The 23807-nt window shown below is 41.8% G+C and overlaps 1 long non-coding RNA gene across 2 annotated transcripts; it reads right to left on the bottom strand.

Moving 5' to 3' along the window:
* Positions 1 to 8240: 8240 nt before the first annotated feature.
* Positions 8241 to 21965, bottom strand: LOC120100010 (uncharacterized). Of its 2 annotated transcripts, XR_005499616.2 has the most exons (3): positions 21690 to 21965; positions 18952 to 19115; positions 8241 to 8408 (listed from the first exon to the last, which is right to left on the bottom strand). It is a non-coding gene; the product is annotated as an uncharacterized LOC120100010 (long non-coding RNA). The 2 variants fall into 2 exon arrangements; XR_010063220.1 differs by lacking the exon at positions 18952 to 19115.
* Between the last annotated feature and the right edge of the window lie 1842 nt (positions 21966 to 23807).

Below are 23807 nucleotides of genomic sequence, written 5' to 3'. Positions count from 1 at the left end.
TGAATCGTGCAGGAGGGTGGCAGAGTCTTGGGGTGGAATGTGGAATTGTGACAAATCTCTTTCGTTTACTCAGTAAGTTGGAAATAACCACACTGAAAGATATGCAGACAAAGTGGGGCTAACCTAAGTAACTGTGGAAATCATTGACATCTATAAGGCAAAAACTAAGAGAAATGAAAATACACAGCACTGTGCTGTAGTTGATAGCATTTCTCATGATGGTTCACATTAGCAATTCTGTACAGCCAAACACGCATACTAGAATTGAACATCTAGAAGCACAGACAGTGAAAGGAGCCAGGTGTCTCATGGTAGGCATCGGTTGTTACAGTTGAGTAAAGGAAGGATTCTGGAATCACCTCTGTGATACAGGATTAGAGTTGAAGGTTTCAGTGTAAATTTTGTTCGTTGTATGTAGACACAGGCTGTTACCTATGAAAGTATCTACAGATAACACAGACATATGTGTGTGTGTGTCAGCATACACACAGATATTTGTGTAACTCAGCAGCTGAGATACCTTACAGTAACACTACCCTAAGTGTAACAGCCATGGCTACTCTGTAGATCTTAATTTCTAATGTTATTCTTTAGTAAAAGGAAGATATTTTGGGTAAATGACTGGTTCTAGGACTAAGGTGAGAAATAGAAAAAAATACTTATAAACACAGGCATGTGTGCACACAGATGGGGATATGACAAATTATCCCAAATTAACCAAATTAACTCCCAGTGGCTCAGCACGACACATTTGAATAACAAAAGAAATAAACCCAAAGTAATATGTATATGACTGCATATAATAAAATATAAAATATATTATATATTACATACAGACTATATAATAAATAGGTATATATAATTAATATGCATATGACTATGCCAAAAGGAGTAAGTTATTAAATAAATAATTTCTTTTGTCAAAGAATTCCATCCAGTGTGTGTAGATACTCTATTCTCAGAAATTACAGCATAGTTCCCTGTTCTTAAGAATAAGTTGAACACAGTTCTTTCCTTCCAAAGATGATAGTTTGGAAAAGGAATACCAAAACACGTATACTGAAGCTAAATCATTAGGGAGATATCAACAGACTCCATGTGAGGAACATACATATATATATATTTTTTAAATCTTGCTAGCACTCCTCAAAAAATTTTTTTTCAGGCCATAAAGAAAACAAGGGAAGCAGCAAGAACTGTTACTATCAAGAGGAGCCCCAGGAGACACAATGCTGTTCATGTTGTGGGATAGCCTGGAGGAGATCCTAGCAAAGAAAGTTGGAGATGTTGGGTAAATCCTGAGGAAAGAAGTGTGGAGTATAGTTAATGATACTATATCAACAATAATGTATCATTGGGCTAACGATCCAGCTCAGTGGTAAAATGCCTGTCTAGTAATTGAGAGGGCGTAGATTCAATTCCAGAGAGTCAGTAGAGAAGGGAAGACGAGGAGGAGGAGGAGGAGGAGGAGGAGGAGGAGGAGGAGGAGGAGGAGGAGGAGGAGGAAGAAGAGGAAAAGTTAAAAAAGAAAAGAAAACATTGGCTTATTAGTTTAAAATGTACTAATTTAACATATTAGTAATAACAGAAATTGGGTATGATATATATGGAAACTCTATACCATTTTCAACTTTACTCTCAGAAGAAATGTTCATTTGTAATATTCGAATACCTCATCATCACCCCCAAGATTCTGCTTCAGCTTGTCTGGATTACAGACTGAAATTCAAGACCTTTGGATGTTCCCAAGGTGGCTCAAAGTCGTAACCTGCAAACCTGTGGAAAGGCGGTGTCTACAAACAGGCTGCTCCCCCCTTAATTATAACAGGTATCCTGGCCTGGCTGAATAGTCTGACTTAATGAGTTTAGCTGTTTGGATGCAGCAGTTCTTTAAGGTCTTTAAGGTCAGTGAGATGGACCTTAAAGCCTGCTTTTACCTGTTAAATTAAAAGTCTTATCCAGAAGCTTAGCACACAGAGTTTAGGGAAGTAGACAGCAAAGGACAGAGTGCGTGAAATCTGCTATGGGTTGGATCTGTATGTGGTAGGAATGTCTTTTCCCCCTTTGCATCTGTGTGTTAGAGGAGAGACACTCCTAGGCATAGGAAGTTTGGCCTTAATTAGAGAGAGAATTATTCTCTGGGTTTTGGTGGTGAAAAGGTGTTAAAACATATGACATCCTGTGACAAACGTCACTTTCAGACTCAGGAGCCACAGAACTGAAGCAATCCTATTTGTCTCCTGCAGGGGTTCAGGGTTGCTGTCAGCTAAGGCTCCAAGAATGTCCCATCCCCTGTTCTGGAGATGACAGGCTTCATCAAGCAGAGAGGGAGAGATTGAGGCAGTGTGACATAAGCTGGGTGAAGAGAGAAGGCCGAGAGGTGAAGGATCCCCCAGCCCCTCACTGACAATTTGGAAGTGAGGAGACTGCATTCCTACATTCCCACTCTTAGCTGAAAATCCTCAAGGCCTGGAGATCACCTCACCCACATCAAGATATGAAAGAGGAATATCTTCCCTTTAATTTTTCTTCCTCAAATAACCAGTAGTAGGAATTCTTACATTTTCTAAAAATATTTAACTTGCCAGAAAGCATTTTCTGATCATACCTTATACAATGCTAAGCCTTGAGGAGGAATGTTTAAAAATTAAAAAGTAAGCACAGCTTGTATTCATTTATCCAACCTACTATTTCATTGTGTCTCATGTACAGGGCAGCCAGGAGGTACTAGAGTTATAATCAACCAATCAATCAACCAATCAATAATGATACTAATAGTAATACAAGAACAGGATCTAAGTGAGGTTTTGGCTTCTTCCTTTCTATATTTTCCAGCCATCTAAGAGTTCGCGATTTGATATCTGATCCAGGTATTCCTGATGATTGGAGAAACACTTGGTCATAGATACGGGAGGTCTGGGAGATGGTACAGTAGTGTGCTAGTTGGGATATAAAGTATCTACCCAAAAGACTCACATGCTGAGAGCAGGGTCCCCATGGTGGATCTAGTCAGTAAGAAATGACAGAATCACAAAGACTCTGATGTCAGTGTCCAGCAGAGGCTCTGAGGCAATGCTCATTATTGTGTTAACTCAGCTTTGTTATTGGTTAGCAAGTCATGGTCATGTTCAGCTATTGGGACCATCTCTTTACTAACACGGAGTTTGGGGAGGGATTTATAGAACAGGTATTGGTTACTTTTCAGAAGACTGAAGATTTCCAGAAAATTATTAACATGAAATTTAAGTAGCTAAACCCTGTAAGGCGTTGCTGATCTAAGTGTGTATTATTAAATAATTGTTCCATTAAGGCATGTCAATGGGGAATTAAGATGTGACCCAAATTTTGTACTTCTTTTAGTAACTCAATGTAATGTGGAGCTAAGACTCAGTGGATCCCAGCTGCAGGCATGTGATATGAAGGAAGGGGAAGAGGGTGATGCGCCCTCGGGGAACTCTTACCAATTGTGCAAGCCACATCCTTATAGGAGTAGGCCAGTGTGTAGGTGTGTAGGGCAGCTCTCTCTCTCTCTCTCTCTCTCTCTCTCTCTCTCTCTCTCTCTCTCTCTCCCTCCCTCCCTCCCTCCCTACCTCCCCTCCTCCCCCTCCTCCTCTCACTCAGTGCATGCACATGTGTGTGCTCTGTGTGTGTGTGTTCATTTACTTCTCTGTTATTCACACGTGAACTGTGTTATTTTCTGCATCACTTTGACTAAAATACAGAGTACCTAACAGTAACAGATTAAAAGATTTATGCCACTCATGCTTCCAGTTTTTATGTTGTTCATGGTCCAAGAATGTTTAGCACCACAGACTTGAGCAGAACATCATGTTAGCCAGAGTGTGTGGCCCAGGATAGAAATAGCTTCATGCTAAGTAGAAAGTGGAGATTGAAACCGGAAGTAGCTGGGAATGAGATACCCCTAAGGACTCATCCCAGGTGACCCATTTTCTTTAGTTAGGACACATGTCTCAAAGTAAAAGGTAACTCCCACAACAGTGCCACTACTGGGAGTGGGGTGGTGGTGATGGAGAGGTTGGGGTGGGAGAGAACCTGAGTGTTCAAAACAAGCTGGGAAGGGAGAAAGCATTTCATATTCAAACCACAGCATTTGCCATCTAAAACCAATTAGTTTAAAGCTGTGGAAAGGCAGTTAGTGTGTCTCTTGCTATTGTCACGAGGGGTATGTGACCTTTAAGACACCACCCTCTAGACATTTTGATTCAGTGCAGCTCTGGCAGAGCCTAGAAACCCTATTCTCTAGAAACCCTATTTGCTCTATGTCCTTTGTGGCCCACTTATCTTTTCAGCAGCCCTTCCTCCCTCTGAGTCAAGTCCGAGCATCATCTGTTGAGTTTATAGCAGTGACTTTAAGGTGGGGTCTTGGGTTTTTTTTCTTCCAACAGTGAGTATCTAAATTTTTAAAGCTGCCTATTACAGTCTGTTCTTAGAGAACTTAAGTGATAATATTATGCCCTCCTGACCAAAGGTTGTAACATGCCCATGGAGGCAGCATTGGTTACTAGCCATTGATAAGCCCACTAAACCAGGAGAGTGATATTGAGTGCCACCAACAGAGGGAAAATTTAATACCCTTCTCATACTTTTTTTTACTCTTTACAGGGAAGAGACATACTTTTACAGTTTCTTGCCTTCATATACCAACTTGGGCCAGATGCCATTGGATGGTCCTCTATGACAATTCTAACTTAAAGTGTCCACCACAGGGAGATGTGTGTAGAGGATGCTGACTTGTGGGTGGGGTTGTGGATGATGCAGAGTAGGAACCAAGGCTCATAGAGTTGAGTTCCTGGGGATAGCCTTTGAGGGTTATACCCTAGCCTTGCTCCCAGCTGATGGTGGTCTCTGCCTCTTTTCTATTATGGTGATGTAATCTTCTACTGTAAGGACCTGCCATTGCAGACTGAGCTGCTCCAGTCATCTATCTTGCCTTCCCCACCACATTGAGGTACAGCTGCTAAACTGTGAGCCAAGAGAAATCCCTCATCCCATAAAGTGTTTCTGTTGGATGTTTGGTCATAGCAATGGGATAAATAATACACATACCTGCCAGAGACAGTTCCTGTGATCAGGAGAGCTATTTCCTTAGGGGAGACATGACCACCTGGCTTGTAGTCATGAAAATGAAATAAGCAAAACAATATAGTGACATCAGGTCTATGGCTATTAGTTTTTTCTTTGTGTTTGGCAAAGGGAGAACTACCTACTAGATACTCACTTGAGATTTCAGGCCACACCCCTTCCTGCTCATACACCAAGCCGCATAAGGTCATGGGTGATGCTAGAATATATCAATGGTAGAAGGTTGCCCGGCAATCCAGTGCCTTTGTGTTTGTCCATTGCTGGAGTGAGACTTCCACATGGTGCAGACAGCTTTGACTTTCCTATGCTCTGTAGTAGCCCTCTGTGCTTCTACAATAACCTACAATAGATCCATTGGTTCAGCATGTTTGATTAGATGGAATCTTTGCTTTAGTATGTCAGTGTCCTTTCTGGGGTCAATAGAGGATACTTAGATCTCCCCACAAAATATCATGTAACAGTCCCACACTTGGCTTCCACTATGTTCCAGCACATTCCTGCTATGGATACCCTGTTTTTAGGGCAGGCTGGGTAGGTTTCTACTGTGACCATAAACCCACAAACCTTTGACTGGGTCCTTAGGGATATCTGGAACCTTATGGTCATCATTTACTGAGAGTTATCTGAGCCTGAGACTTTTTACATCCTGGTGCCATTATAGTAGGTTAGCTTTCCTATAGCTAATAGGCTAATTGGCCAGTCACAGCTAGTGGGAGCTTTCCTGTGTGCCCTTTTCTCCTGGTAAGAACAAGTCTGAAACCTGCTCATGTATTCACATTCCTTCAAATAAACCATCTATCTGTTGGATCTCTTAGCTTAGTATTATAGCTTTACGTTTTAGATTCTTAGATCCCTAGCTTGGCTCTGAGTCCCCAGGGTTGGGACATCTCCAGAGTGTCTGAGGACTATTGTGTGTGTGTGTGTGTGTGTGTGTGTGTGTGTGTGTGTGTGTGCGCGCACGCGCGCGCGCAAAAATGTGCATTGAAGAGTAGCAGGCAATGAAAAGTTTCCCATATTCAGGAGCCACAGTAGGCAATGACATCTTGTCTGCCACTCATCTGTATGTGCCCTCTTCTCCAGAGATTCCACTTTGTGAAAGTTCCAGGCAGCTACTACATCAATATGACCAAGCACACCACACATCAGCATGTTCAGCTCCTCTTTCAGAGAAGACACAGGATCCTGATGCTGTTGTAGCTCCACCCCCCATTTACCACTGAGAATTTTGTACTTCAGTCATATGGATCATACTCTTGGCTGGACCACATTTATTTTCATTTTCTTTCCTCCCTTCAAGTTACTTTTGAAGAGCCTTACTGCATCTTGTTTTGCCCACCTCCGGTTTTAGATCTTCTGTTAGAAACCCAGCTTTCCCTGTGGTGTGCAATACTGATCACTTGAGTTTTTAAAGGGTTAGGTGAGATCCAAAGTCTTGGAAGCGATCTGAATAGAAACACTTTTGGGTAGCATAATATACAATCACTTTCCCACCACCCATGAACATATTCAACCCCCCTCTTCTACTTCTTTGAGGGCATCAGAGCTTGTGGATTATGTTGGAAGAAAGAGATAAAGGGTAGACAGGAAATGAATAGGTCAGCCTTGTCCCTGGAACACCTTCATCTTTCTCCCCTCAGTCTTCCTGTGTCTGAGCTGTCAAGGGTATGGAGTATCCTTAGATTCTGGGAACTATTGGGTTTTCTCTTCTTTAAATTATCCAACTAGAAGGGGAGGAGGCCTTTAAAATTGGAATTTAGATTTATATTTTTCATTAAACATTCTTTTTTATGACAAGAGAAATAAGAAACAGTTTCAGAGTAGCTTACTAATGATTACATTATTCATTTACAAGATATTTTCTGTCCTTTGCATGCCAGACACTGTGGTATAATGTGATGCTATGACATGGTTTTAAAAATACATTAATCTTGGTTCCCATTTCTAACAGAGAGATCCCAAAAGTTGTGAAGTTTTCTGAGTGAGAGGAATGTTGATGTATGTTATTAAGACAACTAACATAGGGAGGGACACAGTTCACTGGAAGGAAGAAGTTGGTCACCAGAGGAACCCAAAATGTGGTTGGGGGAGTAGAGTTCTGAGTTCCGCATGTGACTTCTATTTCCAGGAGGTGGTCTGTAGGCAGAAGACAGAGTTCAATCACCAATGGCTGATGATTTAGTAAGTTGTGCCTACTAAATGAAGCTTCTATAAGAGCCCTGGGTCTAAGTGAGCTTCTTGATTGGTGGACACAGACAGCAATTCTGAGAGGCTGGCATGCTCAGAGAGACCATGCAATTTGTCTGTCTCCAGCCATATACCTGGCTCCGTGGAGCTCTTCCATTGGCTGTTTCTAGGTTGTATCACCTATAATAAAACGGCAATAGAAAGTAGGCAGCTTTCTTGAGTTCAGTGAGTCAATGACTGAGCAAATGATTGAACCTGTGTGTGTATTTGGAGACTGATACCTAAGTCTGTGGTAGGCTAGACTGAAGTATAGATGTCTTTGTAGCTAGTACCTAGAGCAGTGACACCTTCTATCTCTATTTCTTTACTTGTGAGAAGTGAACTAACTGAGAAGCAGCCAAAGGAATTCCACTGTTGGCCACTTTGTTGTTGTTATAATGAATTGAAGAACTGGCTGTTATTTGAATAATGTATCTTGGGATAACGTATTGAACAGAAACAGAAGTTTCCATTCTCAAAGTCTGCAGTTATACAATGAGTTTAATAGGGCTCTTTAGCACAATGCCTGATACCATCCATGAATTCACTGAACTCTACTCATTCTTGTCTCAGGGACTCATCCTTGGGGATCATCACATCAGTGGGCTCTGCGCTTTCTATCCCTGTCTGTGAGATCACTGGGGGTCCAGCTTCCATTTGGAAGCTGATGAGAAGGAGGTGAATAAAAGCAAGGGGTTGACTAATATGGTCTTGTTTCCTCCTTGTGAGGCCACCACTGGCCTTATGTCTTTTCACAGTGCTTTTCTCCTTTTACATTCAGATAACTCTTTCTGGTCTTCTAGGGCCTGGGGAGTGGTAAAAGTGTTTCAGTTTCTTGTGGTTCTATTATACCTGTATACACATTTGTAAAATAAATGAATAAATAAACAAAGTTAGTAAGTAAGCAAGTTTCATTAAAGATGCTTCAATTTATTCTCATAGGAGTGTTCCATCTCTTTGGGACCCAAACCCAGAACTGTTGTTGAGAATTCTGGATTTATGGTTTGCAGAGGGTGTTGACTCTTCTTTTAGTTGAGTTGATGCCATGTCAGCTGTTTGGCTGTTTATGAAGGTCACCCGGCCTGCAATGATAAAAACACATAGAGCAAAATGCTTATCTTCTTACTTCCTTTGGCACACGAGAGCAGAGAAGGGGCCAGAGCACCAGCTTTGCTTTACAGCGTTAAGAATTGCACTTTTCTTTTTATTCTTTCACAAGCACTAATAGGAAGTGCATTCAGAAGTGGGTATCACTTGGGAAGCTGGAGCCATCCTGACCCATCACCACCCTGGCCTCCCGAGAGAGAGAGAGAGAGAGAGAGAGAGAGAGAGAGAGAGATTTTAGAAGATGGGAACCTGAGCCATGTCTCATAGCCTAGTTCAGCTGTCCTGGAGTATTCAGTGCAGCAGAAACGAGAGCCAGAGTCTGAGGAGCTAAAATGACTGCTTTGAAAGAATATTACAAGCAACTTTAAAGGATTTTAAAAATTCTTTACGACACCCGCGGATCCCGGCCCGCAGCAGCTCTCTGCTCCCAGACCCGGTGAGAGAGAGACCCAACCGCCTGGTCAGGTGGGCACTCCTGAGGCTGCAGAGCGGAAGAGACCACCAACACTGCTCACCCCTGCCCACATCCCTGGCCCAAGAGGAAACTGTATAAGGCCTCTGGGCTCCCGTGGGGGAGGGCCCAGGAGCGGCAGGACCCCTGCCGGAGACACCGCCGGACCCTGAAGGAAACAGACCGGATAAACAGTTCTCTGCACCCAAATCCCGTGGGAGGGAGGGCTAAACCTTCAGAGAGGCAGACAGGCCTGGGAAACCAGAAGAGACTGCTCCCTGCACACACATCTCGGACGCCAGAGGAAAAAGCCAAAGTCCATCTGGAACCCTGGTGCACTGAAGCTCCCGGAAGGGGCGGCACAGGTCTTCCTGGTTGCTGCCGCTGCAGAGAGCCCCTGGACAGCACCCCACGAGCAAACCTGAGCCTCGGGACCACAGGTAAGACCAAATTTTCTGCTGCAAGAAAGCTGCCTGGTGAACTCAAGACACAGGCCCACAGGAACAGCTGAAGGCCTGTAGAGAGGAAAAACTACACGCCCGAAAGCAGAACACTCTGTCCCCATAACTGACTGAAAGAAAACAGGAAAACAGGTCTACAGCACTCCTGACACACAGGCTTATAGGACAGTCTAGCCACTGTCAGAAATAGCAGAACAAAGTAACACTAGAGATAATCTGATGGCGAGAGGCAAGCGCAGGAACCCAAGCAACAGAAACCAAGACTACATGCCATCATCGGAGCCCAATTCTCCCACCAAAACAAACATGGAATATCCAAACACACCAGAAAAGCAAGATCTAGTTTCAAAATCATATTTGATCATGATGCTGGAGGACTTCAGGAAAGACCTGAACACACATAGGGAAGCACAGGAAAACATTAATAAACAAGTAAAAGCCTACAGAGAGGAATCGCAAAAATCCCTGAAAGAATTCCAGGAAAACACAATCAAACAGTTGAAGGAATTAAAAATGGAAATAGAAGCAATCAAGAAAGAACACATGGAAACAACCCTGGATATAGAAAACCAAAAGAAGAGACAAGGAGCTGTAGATACAAGCTTCACCAACAGAAGACAAGAGATGGAAGAGAGAATCTCAGGAGCAGAAGATTCCATAGAAATCATTGACTCAACTGTCAAAGATAATGTAAAGCAGAAAAAGCTACTGGTCCAAAACATACAGGAAATCCAGGACTCAATGAGAAGATCAAACCTAAGGATAATAGGTATAGAAGAGAGTGAAGACTCCCAGCTCAAAGGACCAGTAAATATCTTCAACAAAATCATAGAAGAAAACTTCCCTAACCTAAAAAAAGAGATACCCATAGACATACAGGAAGCCTACAGAACTCCAAATAGATTGGACCAGAAAAGAAACACCTCCCGTCACATAATTGTCAAAACACCAAACGCACAAAATAAAGAAAGAATATTAAAAGCAGTAAGGGAAAAAGGTCAAGTAACATATAAAGGGAGACCTATCAGAATCACACCAGACTTCTCGCCAGAAACTATGAAGGCCAGAAGATCCTGGACTGATGTTATACAGACCCTAAGAGAACACAAATGCCAGCCCAGATTACTGTATCCAGCAAAACTCTCAATTAACATTGATGGAGAAACCAAGATATTCCATGACAAAACCAAATTTACACAATATCTTTCTACAAATCCAGCACTACAAAGGATAATAAATGGTAAAGCCCAACATAAGGAGGCAAGCTATACCCTAGAAGAAGCAAGAAACTAATCGTCTTGGCAACAAAACAAAGAGAATGAAAGCACACAAACATAACCTCACATCAAATATGAATATAACGGGAAGCAATAATCACTATTCCTTAATATCTCTCAATATCAATGGCCTCAACTCCCCAATAAAAAGACATAGATTAACAAACTGGATACGCAACGAGGACCCTGCATTCTGCTGCCTACAGGAAACACACCTCAGAGACAAAGACAGACACTACCTCAGAGTGAAAGGCTGGAAAACAACTTTCCAAGCAAATGGTCAGAAGAAGCAAGCTGGAGTAGCCATTCTAATATCAAATAAAATCAATTTCCAACTAAAAGTCATCAAAAAAGATAAGGAAGGACACTTCATATTCATCAAAGGAAAAATCAACCAAGATGAACTCTCAATCCTAAATATCTATGCCCCAAATACAAGGGCACCTACATATGTAAAAGAAACCTTACTAAAGCTCAAAACACACATTGCACCTCACACAATAATAGTGGGAGATTTCAACACCCCACTCTCATCAATGGACAGATCATGGAAACAGAAATTAAACAGTGATGTAGACAGACTAAGAGAAGTCATGAGCCAAATGGACTTAACGGATATTTATAGAACATTCTATCCTAAAGCAAAAGGATATACCTTCTTCTCAGCTCCTCATGGTACTTTCTCCAAAATTGACCATATAATTGGTCAAAAAACGGGCCTCAACAGATACAGAAAGATAGAAATAATCCCATGCGTGCTATCGAACCACCACGGCCTAAAACTGGTCTTCAATAACAATAAGGGAAGAATGCCCACATATACGTGGAAATTGAACAATGCTCTACTCAATGATAACCTGGTCAAGGAAGAAATAAAGAAAGAAATTAAAAACTTTTTAGAATTTAATGAAAATGAAGATACAACATACTCAAACTTATGGGACACAATGAAAGCTGTGCTAAGAGGAAAACTCATAGCGCTGAGTGCCTGCAGAAAGAAACAGGAAAGAGCATATGTCAGCAGCTTGACAGCACACCTAAAAGCTCTAGAACAAAAAGAAGCAAATACACCCAGGAGGAGTAGAAGGCAGGAAATAATCAAACTCAGAGCTGAAATCAACCAAGTAGAAACAAAAAGGACCATAGAAAGAATCAACAGAACCAAAAGTTGGTTCTTTGAGAAAATCAACAAGATAGATAAACCCTTAGCCAGACTAACGAGAGGACACAGAGAGTGTGTCCAAATTAACAAAATCAGAAATGAAAAGGGAGACATAACTACAGATTCGGAGGAAATTCAAAAAATCATCAGATCTTACTATAAAAACCTATATTCAACAAAACTTGAAAATCTTCAGGAAATGGACAATTTCCTAGACAGATACCAGGTATCGAAGTTAAATCAGGAACAGATAAACCAGTTAAACAACCCCATAACTCCTAAGGAAATAGAAGCAGTCATTAAAGGTCTCCCAACCAAAAAGAGCCCAGGTCCAGACGGGTTTAGTGCAGAATTCTATCAAACCTTCATAGAAGACCTCATACCAATATTATCCAAACTATTCCACAAAATTGAAACAGATGGAGCACTACCGAATTCCTTCTACGAAGCCACAATTACTCTTATACCTAAACCACACAAAGACACAACAAAGAAAGAGAACTTCAGACCAATTTCCCTTATGAATATCGACGCAAAAATACTCAATAAAATTCTGGCAAACCGAATTCAAGAGCACATCAAAACAATCATCCACCATGATCAAGTAGGCTTCATCCCAGGCATGCAGGGATGGTTTAATATACGGAAAACCATCAACGTGATCCATTATATAAACAAACTGAAAGAACAGAACCACATGATCATTTCATTAGATGCTGAGAAAGCATTTGACAAAATTCAACACCCCTTCATGATAAAAGTCCTGGAAAGAATAGGAATTCAAGGCCCATACCTAAACATAGTAAAAGCCATATACAGCAAACCAGTTGCTAACATTAAACTAAATGGAGAGAAACTTGAAGCAATCCCACTAAAATCAGGGACCAGACAAGGCTGCCCACTCTCTCCCTACTTATTCAATATAGTTCTTGAAGTTCTAGCCAGAGCAATCAGACAACAAAAGGAGATCAAAGGGATACAGATCGGAAAAGAAGAGGTCAAAATATCACTATTTGCAGATGACATGATAGTATATTTAAGTGATCCCAAAAGTTCCACCAGAGAACTACTAAAGCTGATAAACAACTTCAGCAAAGTGGCTGGGTATAAAATTAACTCAAATAAATCAGTTGCCTTCCTCTATACAAAAGAGAAACAAGCCGAGAAATAAATTAGGGAAACGACACCCTTCATAATAGACCCAAATAATATAAAGTACCTCGGTGTGACTTTAACCAAGCAAGTAAAAGATCTGTACAATAAGAACTTCAAGACACTGAGGAAAGAAATTGAAGAAGACCTCAGAAGATGGAAAGATCTCCCATGCTCATGGATTGGCAGGATTAATATGGTAAAAATGGCCATTTTACCAAAAGCAATCTACAGATTCAATGCAATCCCCATCAAAATACCAATCCAATTCTTCAAAGAGTTAGACAGAACAATTTGCAAATTCATCTGGAATAACAAAAAACCCAGGATAGCTAAAGCTATCCTCAACAATAAAAGGACTTCAGGGGGAATCACTATCCCTGAACTCAAGCAGTATTACAGAGCAATAGTGATAAAAACTGCATGGTATTGGTACAGAGACAGACAGATAGACCAATGGAATAGAATTGAAGACCCAGAAATGAACCCACACACCTATGGTCACTTGATTTTTGACAAAGGAGCCAAAACCATCCAATGGAAAAAAGATAGTATTTTCAGCAAATGGTGCTGGTTCAACTGGAGGGCAACATGTAGAAGAATGCAGATCGATCCATCCTTATCACCCTGTACAAAGCTTAAGTCCAAGTGGATCAAGGACCTCCACATCAAACCAGACACACTCAAACTAATAGAAGAAAAACTAGGGAAGCATCTGGAACACATGGGCACTGGAAAAAATTTCCTGAACAAAACACCAATGGCTTATGCTCTAAGATCAAGAATCGACAAATGGGATCTCATAAAACTGCAAAGCTTCTGTAAGGCAAAGGACACTGTGGTTAGGACAAAACGGCAACCAACAGATTGGGAAAAGATCTTTACCAATCCTACAACAGATAGAGGCCTTATTTCCAAAATATACAAAGAACTCAAGAAGTTAGACCGCAGGGAAACAAATAACCCTATTAAAAATGGGGTTCAGAGCTAAACAAAGAATTCACAGCTGAGGAATGCCGAATGGCTGAGAAACACCTAAAGAAATGTTCAACATCTTTAGTCATAAGGGAAATGCAAATCAAAACAACCCTGAGATTTCACCTCACACCAGTGAGAATGGTAAGATCAAAAACTCAGGTGACAGCAGATGCTGGCAAGGATGTGGAGAAAGAGGAACACTCCTCCATTGTTGGTGGGATTGCAGACTGGTAAAACCATTCTGGAAATCAGTCTGGAGATTCCTCAGAAAATTGGACATTGAACTGCCTGATGATCCAGCTATACTTCTCTTGGGCATATACCCAAAAGATGCCTCAACATATAAAAGAGACACGTGCTCCACTATGTTCATCGCAGCCTTATTTATAATAGCCAGAAGCTGGAAAGAACCCAGATGCCCTTCAACAGAGGAATGGATACAGAAAATGTGGTACATCTACACAATGGAATATTACTCAGCTATCAAAAACAACGAGTTTATGAAATTCGTAGGCAAATGGTTGGAACTGGAAAATATCATCCTGAGTGAGCTAACCCAATCACAGAAAGACATACATGGTATGCACTCATTGATAAGTGGCTATTAGCCCAAATGCTTGAATTACCCTAGATCCCTAGAACAAACGAAACTCAAGACGGATGATCAAAATGTGAATGCTTCACTCCTTCTTTAAATGAGGAAAAAGAATACCCTTGGCAGGGAAGGGAGAGGCAAAGATTAAAACAGAGACTGAAGGAACACCCATTCAGAGCCTGCCCCACATGTGGCCCATACATATACAGCCACCCAATTAGACAAGATGGATGAAGCAAAGAAGTGCAGACCGACAGGAGCCGGATGTAGATCGCTCCTGAGAGACACAGCCAGAATACAGCAAATATAGAGGCGAATGCCAGCAGCAAACCACTGAACTGAGAATAGGTCCCCTATTGAAGGAATCAGAGAAAGAACTGGAAGAGCTTGAAGGGGCTTGAGACCCCAAAAGTACAACAATGCCAAGCAACCAGAGCTTCCAGGGACTAAGCCACTACCTAAAGACTATACATGGACTGACCCTGGACTCTGACCCCATAGGTAGCAATGAATATCCTAGTAAGAGCACCAGTGGAAGGGGAAGCCCTGGGTCCTGCTAAGACTGAACCCACAGTGAACTAGTCTATGGGGGGAGGGTGGCAATGGGGGGAGGGTTGGGAGGGGAACACCCATAAGGAAGGGGAGGGGGGAGGGGGATGTTTGCCCGGAAACCGGGAAAGGGAATAACACTCGAAATGTATATAAGAAATACTCAAGTTAATAAAAAAAAATAAATAAAATAAAAAATAAAAAAAAAATTCTTTACAAAAAAAAAAAAAAAAAAAAAGAATTGCACTTTTCATTGCCAGAATGTACATCTTACTCATTGTGACTTTGGCATCAACTCTACATTGCAGCTTTGAAGATGCATTGGTGGTCTGGGTTTATAGGAAAGGAAACCATGCGGATGAGGGGTTAAGAAATAATATGGAAGTTATTGTTATTAACATTTTATTGGTAAGATGGGACAGGATAACAACATTCACAAGTTTAGTAGTTATTCCTGAAACATGATTCATGTTGAACATTTTAGTGAAAAGAACCCAGGAATAGACCATGAAAAGAGGGGGAAATGTGTGCTTGTCTTGTAGAGGTTTTGCCATAGAGAACATTATAACATTGATGTTTGTGATTGGTCTCACTGAATGGGCCCCACCCTAGCACTTGTCTTAGAATCTATTAGTTTTTCTGATGAATTTCTTGTGAAAATATATGAACTTGAATGCTTTGCCCTTTTCCTGAGCATTGCCTTGAGCCTCTTTTACTTTCTAAGTCATTACTGGAAAATGCATTAGGCTAGCCAAGAAGTATACATTTAAAGCTAGTTTCAACTGGTCTCTGATCCATTCTCATGAAGATGAAAGGGACACCTTGTGTAGAAAGATCTCTGCAGAGTTCTTGAGAGACTGTCTCCATACCTGACCTAAAGAAATGAAGACTTTCAAAGGCTATTCACCCCAATGCTATAGAAAAAAGGTACGCCTAGACACACAGTGTGGTGGTTTCCATTAAATACCCTTCGGTGACATAAGCCAAAATAAACTCTTTCTTCCATAAGTGAATTTTGGTCATGGTGTTTTGTCACTGCATCAGAGAGGAACAAATATAAAAGTTTGTACCAGAGAGTGGTCTGGTGATGTTAAGGAGCTGACAATGCTTTTTTCTTCAATATGGGAAGACTTTGAAACTTTGGACAATAAATGTTTTATCAGCATAACTTAATGGGCCATTCTAATAGAGTCTATGTAACAGAAGTGCTGAGAACAATGTAGACTATGGAAAATCAAGAGGCTTCAAACAATATCTTGATAAGAACTGGGCTAGAGTCCATTCTTCTGAATGCAAGATTCTGTCTGCCTATGCCCTAAGAACTTGCCTAAGGAAAGTAAAAGAAATAGACTCATGCTTTGGTGGAGGAAATTTCAAGACAGTGTAATACTGAGTGTTTTGCATGGTGGTTACTGGCAACTCTTATGTAGGTCTACAATAATAAAGAGTGAGTGTGGCAAAAAGAAATAAAAGATGTACAGTTTGGAGAGAAAAAGAATACTAGAAAGCTTAATTAACAGTCAAAGATTGTGCTGAAAGAGGATGTGATTGTTCAGAAGCTTAATGTCATTGAAGAGAAACTTCCTGCTTTGAACTGGGGCATTGACAAAGATGCCCTTAGGGTGAGACCTCTCAGTCTAATAAGAGTTCAACTTGTGAAAGAAGAAAGAATTAAGGGTTTCTTGTTCCTAGAAAGCAAGTGCTTCAACAAACAAAAGCTGCCATGAATGTGGTTGTAGAGGGCCATGTGCACCCCAAGGAGGTAGCTGAACTTGGCAGTGTGATCCATGTGGCTATGGGGCCACAATCTGAGGTCATAATCTGCCTCCATTTATTCAGGATACAGCTGAGGTCAATGTGTGGCATTGAGTTGTGGCAGAGTGGCACTCCTTGGAATCCACGAAGCCACAAGGCCATGACAGACTGTTGCATGAAGTTGGGAAAGTGAATCCCTGAATTTTAGTAAAGACCATAAGATGTTAGAGATGTCAGAGAGAGTTAGAAATCTACCAAGAAGAACTTCATATAGAAAGTGGAATGAGAAGGAAGGCATGCTGTAGACAGTAAAACTGGAGGGGTAAAACCATATTAACCCTTTGAAAATAGAGCAGTAGATATCAGACATAGAGCTAGAGGATTTGATAATTGTTTTTACTGGATGTCAGTCTTGCTTTAGTCTAGTGTTTTATCACCACATTCCTGTTCCTCCTTTTCAGAATGGTAGCATATATCCAATGCCATTGGGTGTTGAAACTATGTAATTTTTATTTACAGGGGGTAACAGTTAGGAGAATGCATCCAATCTCAAGAGACTTTGGATTAAAAGCAACATTGAGATTGTAGAAGCCTATAGGGACTCATAAAAATGAAATAAATGCATTTTGTATTATGATATAGCCATGGGCCTATAAATATCAAGGGGTACTAAGTGGTGCTTTGAATGAGAAATGTCCTCAGTTGGCTCAAGTATTTAAACTCTTGGTCCCTGGTTTGTCATACTATTTTGGGATGTTATGGAATCTTCAGGAATTGGAGTTTTTCTGGAGGTACCTTACTGGGGTGTCCAATGAAGATTCATAACCCCACCCCTCTTTTAGTCCTTTCTGTGTCTCTAGCTCTGTCTGTCTCTGTTTCTGTCTCATCTCTATCTCTTTCTGGTTTGCGTTTGCAGTTGACTACATGATCTCTTGGCTTCCTGCTCCAGTTGACTGTAGCCACCATGTCTGTCCCTGCCATTAGGAGCTCTCCCCATGGATTCATTGGTCATGACGAGTTATCCCCTCAACACAAGTAATTAATAAGCAACTGATAGGTATAGCCATGTTAATTTGCTAGGACTAACTTGAAGGCCTTCTGTAATCAACTTGTTTAAAGAGTAATTTACTGGGTTGTAATTCTGGGGGATGGAAGTCCAAAATCAAGGCATTGGCAGGTTTGTTCCTCTGGAGAGCTGTGTGTGTGTGAAACTCTTTCTTTTTAGCTTCTTGGTGACCGTCTTGGAGCCATATCTGTCCATAAGATCTTCTATTTATGGTTATTTGTGTCTAATTTCCAGGCCTTTGAGGGCACTAGTGATACTGGATTTTAGACAACCAGAATGACCTCATATTGACTGATTTGTGTCCAATTTTCAGCCCCTTTGAGGGCACTAGTGATACTGGATTTTAGACAACCAGAATGACCTCATTTTAACTGGAGTACCTCTGTAAGGATCCTCTACCCAAATACAGTGATGTTCTGGGGTTGTGGGGACCAGGGCTTTAATAGTGAATCCTGGGAAAGATGGAGCAGGGATAATTTAGCCCCTAACACCATCTGTCTAAAGACTGAGAGCAACTCGGTTCTTCAATACCCTTGTTAGCTTTTATTCCTGTCATACTAATTTCAATATTCTCATTTACAACTTTCTTTTGCCCTAAGATAGCATACCAGAGTGTAGTTACAACTAAGAATTTTTATAGACACTTCAAAGAATACATTTAGGGGAAAATAAAGCTGAAGCAAATTCCAGGCAGCAATGGCTATTATTAATATATCCCAGAAATACTCATTTTTGGGATAAACAGAACTTTTCATTACTCTCTGGTGGATACATGATGTTGAAATTTTGGGGTATAATGTTTTAAGAATTATTTTATAAGTTGTATTTTATGTTTTAAATTGTGATAATAAGAACATGTGTTACCCCCCTCCCCTTGAGTCCCTTTACTTTTGAGAGATGAGATCTCCCATGGAGGCAAGCTTTTTTTCCCCAATGTCCTTTCGGTATACTTTTGGCAGGACCATAAACAATACAGGCATTAAATTCATCTAAAATGGTTTTGTCAATGCAAGAGTGCTAAAATCATATGAGGGCAGGAGGAAGCTGTGTCAGGGACTCTGTAGAGGTTTACCTGCACATTGATAGGAAGATAGATTTCTTATGCTGGACCAAATGATCTCTTGGGGAAGGAGACTCTAAACAACGCAAATGCATCTTTCAGCCATACACCAGTCATCATGGTCAACGTGCCTTGATCAACCTCACATCAACCCAAGGTGTTTTGATCTGTGGTATCTGAAAACAAGTACCAGAATGTTGAACTCTACTCCCAAGACTCCATTCTTCTTCATCTTGTGTGGCCCAAAATACTTGCTGCAAGTGGGTAGCTGCTGACAAAGCACCAGTATGCTCCCTTTGAGCCCATAGCCAAAGTCTTCTTAGACTTGCATGGCTTCACCAGGCACAGCAGCAGCAGCATTTCACCGCTGAGTACTCCCCTCCTCAACCCCCATGTTCAGGGGAGGCTTTAGAAACTAACCCATAACACACATGTTTCTTGTGGGAATTGGTAAATGTCCAGAAAGAAATGGCATCTTCTACTGAACCTTCAGCAGAGTTAACTGGCTGGTGAGAACTCCAACAGTTATGGAGTGATTGGAGGGTTGAAGTCTAGAGCCTAATCACAAATTATCTTGGGCCATTATATTTTAGTAGCCATTTGATCACTTCTTCTATATGTGACCTAAAGGCTTTGTCACTATTGAGAAAGTCCACAGGACTGTACAGATAGAATACTGTTTTCTAACCAACCAAACAGCTGTCAGATAGCCCCTGAGGCTGTAACATGTTTCCCTCTTTCCTTTAATCTACTCACTTGATGTTTCTATGGATGTATTAATAAAGTGTCTTATTTATGACTTTTTTGTTCTGTTACCTTAAAAACATCATCAAACTGTTACAACATTAGAACACAGACTTTGAAGTAACTTAACTTTGTCTTTCTGAGCCATAGTCATTCATATTTGGCTCCAGAATAGACTTTCTCTTTCCTCTTATTTAGAGGACTATTTTCTGAGCAAAACTGCTACCATGTTTTCAAGTCCAGCTTGGCCAGCTTGCCAAAGGTCATCACAACTGGGCTTGTTGACTGTTGACTTTCCCTCTCAGAAAAGGGGTGGAGGAAGTGTTAAGGGACCCTTTACTGAGTATGCAGCTACCCTACCTTCACCCCAGCCAGTCATGTGCAATTCTGTCTTAATGGCACATGGGTCTCTGGGAGATGCTACAGAATATAGGGACTCTATACACAGTCATAGGAGAGTCATCATCTATGCTGGGTACAGATGTTCCAGTGTAGCTGCTCATAACCTCACCCATTGCTCTGTAAGTAAGCCTAAACTCATTGGGTCCCCAGGGTGAATATTGTTACTGAACCTCAATTTATCATTGAGACCATAGGAGGAGGGCTTAGATGTTGTCTACAAGAGAATGAATTTTAGCAATGCCCCCTTTGCAGTGAGTGTTGTGTTTCTGCATCAATATTTGACACCCAACAGAGGTAATAATGGGTTTTAGGCTGTGACCCCAAACAATACTAGCAGGTGCTTCTCAATGGAATTATTGAGACTGTTTCAGTCCATGTCCTGAACTGGAGAGTTTATAATTCCTCCAGAGCATCAACTTTCACTATATGCAAAGGAAAAAATGTCAATGACTGAACAGGTTTGGAAAATGCCATATATTGCACCCTTCCTTGATACTTTTGTACCTGTTGGAATAGAGAAAGCTTTTAAATAGCAATGAAGAAGAGGTTTCAGTTTAAGCAGATGTGCCCAATAGTTTCTTGATCAAGAAAGCATTTGTTCATACAAATCCTGCAAGGAGGTTTTTGAGAAATCCTGTTTAAAACCTGCATAAGCTTAATGCCTAGATATTCATTGAAATAAGCTATATGTTAAGCTCATGGGTTACAGAGCAAGAGCTTCCTAGGGAATGTTGCCATGGCTGTGAACATGTATAGTAGGTGGGTGACAGGCACCCAGAGCTGGACTCACAGACTTTGCATCCCCTGGGGTCTTTCCTAATTGTGGGAAGGGTGACAGTATGAGTCATCATGAGCTTGGCCTTAACAAGTAGATGACCTGGGCTGGCAGTCAGAAGGCAGAGCATACATGCCTTGGCCTTTGTCACCCAGCTCTCATTGTGCTTCATTGGTTAGTGTCCCATCCCTACCTAATCCCAACGCTCCACCACACCCAGGTCTTGGTGTCTACATGAGCTGCCTCTCTTCCAGAGCTCAGCACATGCTGTCTGAAGCTGAAGAGGAGGGTGTTATTGAGTTGATGACGTAATGTCTACACTGCCCATGTCACCCTGGAGAAGCAGCATTTGGTCCAGCGAAGCTGCCAAGGGAGGCAGGATGACCACATGATAGAGCTGGTAGGTGGATGCTCCTGTTACAAAGACTCTTTGGTTCTAAACACAGAGGCTACCTTGAGCAAGCTTAAGACAAGAAGAGTCCTTTGCAGGAAGGTAATGATGCAAAAGACAGAATTTAAAGAATCCAAACATTCTCCTATGGTTTGAAAGCCCAATTGCATAAGAGATCTTTAAGATTCAATTGCTGTGTTTTTTTTAAAGTCCAGTCTGTGATCAAATGCCTACCCAGCTCTAGCATGTCCAATAGGTAGCACTCTCATCTTTCCCATGAGAACCCTGATTTATTCAGAAGTCTTCGTCAGTAGCTCAACATTAGGGAAAATGGACTTTCTAGTTGTTTATACTCTCTAGGTGATGGGCCATGCCATCTAGTTCTAGCTGGATGTAATTCTGGGTAGCTTTTATTTTCTTTAGGTAAAGGGACCTTACCTGGCATGCTTCTTTCTGTTCTTGCTTTTCCTTTTCTTCTCCAGTTACAGACACGCTGTCTGGTAGAGCAACAGCTACTGTGATCAACATGTGACAAACATGGGATACCACCCATGCACTCATGCCAAGAAGAGAAGGCACAAAGGAGGTGCCAGCATCTCTCATGACCGCCCTGACACCATGACACCGGACTGGGAACTTCCTGGTTATTTCTTATTTGAGAAAAATGACACCCTCCCTGTTGAGCTCACGTCTTGATGATTGTTCTTACTTCCACCAAAGCATTCCTAAGTGGAAGAGTTATGCAGGGAAAACATGGGTGCCAGGAGACAACTATGACTCACAGTGATTCAGTCTCTATTATGAGAGAGGAGCGTCGGCTCCTGGAAGCATGAGATGTCTCAAAGAGGGTGCCGAGGCTCCCTACTGCTGCAGAGAACAGAGAAACTCCTCAAGCCTCTGCATCCCTGTTCTAGCTTGAATTCATGAATTAATTAAAACCGATTCTTGTTCATCCCTCCTTACCTGCTAGGTGTTTTTCTAGTGCTCATGGCAGATGGTTGCAGATGCTGGCTCTCATTAAGCTGACATGGCAAGAGGGAAGAGACAATAGCCACGGAATGAAAGGAATGGGTTTATTCTGGGTGATGAGAAACCTGATTGCATAATGTAAACTGGAGCATCATGTTGATGAGTTGAGGGAAACCGTAGACATCAAAGTCTAAGAAACTGCTGTTTTAAAGGAGACTTGATTGGTAAAAAAAAAGACAAGTGAGAAAGTCCAGAGGACCAGGCTACTCAGGATAAAAGGGTCAGTGCAGTAAGAGGGGTGGGGCTGACCTGATGGAGAGGGACAGGTGGGTGGGTATCTGCGGCAGGGGCTTTGGAATCTCACCCTGCACCAGCATCTCCACTCTTTGTCCTTCACAAAGCTCCTGTTGCTATCTGAACTCTGTCTAATACAGTTTGCATTATGAGTTTTCTATCATCTGCTATAACTGTCAAAGCCCAGAGGAAGGGATTGCAGGGGTCCATGTGGGTGGCTAATACCCTCCCAGACTAATCTCCTTCTGTCCATTCAAAGCATTGGAGATGGATTCATCACTCCCAGCCACAGCTCCCCAGGGGACTACTTTTCTCATCCAAAACCAGGGCTGGCTTCCCTTGGAATGGGGTCAGTCTTGTGCTGGAGGGACTGGCAGAGCATTCAGTGGGCACACAGCTGCTTCCAGGCCATGCTCCAGTCACCCTGTCAAGGTCCTGCTGTCACGTCAGACAAGTCTCCTGCTGGTGGCTGCCCATGGAGAGACCTCTGCAGAAAAAAAAAAAAAATCAGGGAGTCAGCGAATGCCCCAGGCTATGGCATGCTGCCTAGGGTGGCTCACAGCCTGCCACAGCTGCTCAGGCCTGGCGTCATTTTCAAGTGATACTTATCAGAGAGGCAGTCACATGAGATCACAGGACCACAGCCTCCCTCAAAGGTCATCCTGTATTACATACCTCATTCCTCTGTCATTACCCAGAGCCAAGTGTCGGAATACCACCACCCCTGTTTCTAACATGGTGCCTGCTAATCTGGATCTTTACAGCTATGGGAGAAAACCACTGCTCTTTTCTCTGACACTAACTTGCTGGCAGTTGGATCCATGACGTCTTTAGACAGTTAGTTACCTTTCTTGTGGGACTGTGGGGCTTGACAAGGGTGATCATTCACCTTAGGCGGAAGGAGTTGCCAAGAAGTGCCAGCCTACTTCTTCAGATAGCTTGTTTCATATTTCCTAGACCTGGGATGCAAAAACACCAAGTGCCAAATCTGGGGAGAGCTTGAGATTCCAGATGCAATATAAAATAGAGTTCAAGACTGGACCAAGATTGATGCTCGTACTATAAAGAAGGTTCTTGGAGATCTATGCAGTGCTTTCACAGGTAAGTGGGGTGTTGTATGACCTCTTTGTCTTATGGGACAAACAAACTCAGATGCTCCTGTATCCACCATGTGACCTTTCTACACCTCTGTGTCTTCACTTACACCTTCCTCTGTGCTTGGTGTTATTTTTCTTTCCACAGACAAGGAAACGAGACCAGAATCATCAAACATATTTAGCTGGCATTAGCAAT

Source organism: Rattus norvegicus, chromosome 1 (genome assembly GCF_036323735.1).
Source record: "Rattus norvegicus strain BN/NHsdMcwi chromosome 1, GRCr8, whole genome shotgun sequence".
NCBI lineage: Eukaryota > Metazoa > Chordata > Mammalia > Rodentia > Muridae > Rattus > Rattus norvegicus.
Note: the sequence above shows the minus strand (reverse complement) of the source record. Positions and strands in the feature narration are given on the sequence as shown.